Source organism: Lycium ferocissimum, chromosome 9 (genome assembly GCF_029784015.1).
Source record: "Lycium ferocissimum isolate CSIRO_LF1 chromosome 9, AGI_CSIRO_Lferr_CH_V1, whole genome shotgun sequence".
Taxonomy (NCBI): domain Eukaryota; kingdom Viridiplantae; phylum Streptophyta; class Magnoliopsida; order Solanales; family Solanaceae; genus Lycium; species Lycium ferocissimum.
This window is the reverse complement of record NC_081350.1, coordinates 5,420,755-5,421,914: the sequence shown is the minus strand read 5'-3', so window position 1 is coordinate 5,421,914 and position 1,160 is coordinate 5,420,755.

Sequence of the window (1,160 nt, the reverse complement as noted above, 5' to 3'; positions counted from 1 at the left end):
CATTTAGTCATTACCCTACCCACATATCTTGGTTCATCAAACACGTAGTCCCCACCATGATATGATCTTACAGTGATGGATGTAAACTCACTCATACTTGAATACAAACAAACACAAATAACAACAAATTCAGCATAATCCTCAACAAACTGTTAATGCCGAATTGCAAGAGAATTAAGAAGGAATTAAGATTTTGGGGATATTTTCGTGAAGGATCGAAGAGGGTTAAGTGTTCTTGGCTTTGGTTAATTTTTTTTTTTTGGTTCTGGTAATCTTTTGGTTCGAATATGAACAAGGTAAAATAATTAAAGGGAAAAGGAAATTGTCTTGGGGCCCATAACGCGTGTATACGTAGCTTGTACTATAACTGGGATGGTGGTCCATATCAGCACATAAGGTGCAAATAATTACGGAAAAAAAAATAGTTTAGGGAGGTAATAGGACTCCTATAAAGGTAAAGTGTGTCACTAGAACTTCGGTTAAGTCGTGAGGGGGGGGTTACATCGGTGCCTTATCCCAAAGTCCGGTGGTAATTCAACTACACCCTCCGTGTCATTTTAACTGTCGCTTTAGCTCAAAAAAGTTATCCTCAAATAATTATCACTTTAGGAATTCAAGACAAAAGTTGGCAATAGTTTATAACTATACCTCAACATTAAAGAAGTAGTTCTTTTTACTACTGCTCAATACTCTAAAAGCATCTTATAAATAGGGGCGACAATAAACTATACTACTTATTTATTATTATTTTTAATGGGCGTGAAAAGAGCTAAATCAACAATTAAAATGGATCAGAGGTAGTATTATTTTCTACCAGTACTAATACTAAAAGTATTTTAAATTGAATTAAGTTGTTAAAAAGAACACAAAATGTAGTCTGTCTATCAATCAGCATATGCATAAAAATAGATTATTATGACAATTTTCTATAGGGATAAGACATAAGTACTCCCTGAAATATATCCGAAGTTCTAGGGACACACCTTTCCCATTAGCCCCCTAAACTATTTTAAAATGTAATAAACGCAACCCTATGTGCTGATGTGACATAGCAAATCAAAGTCTTGGGAGGCAGTGAAATACACGCGTTGCCACATGTAATTTCGCAATTTTTTAAATTATTTTTAAAATCTATTTCATTTTCTTCCTTTTTGTTTAAT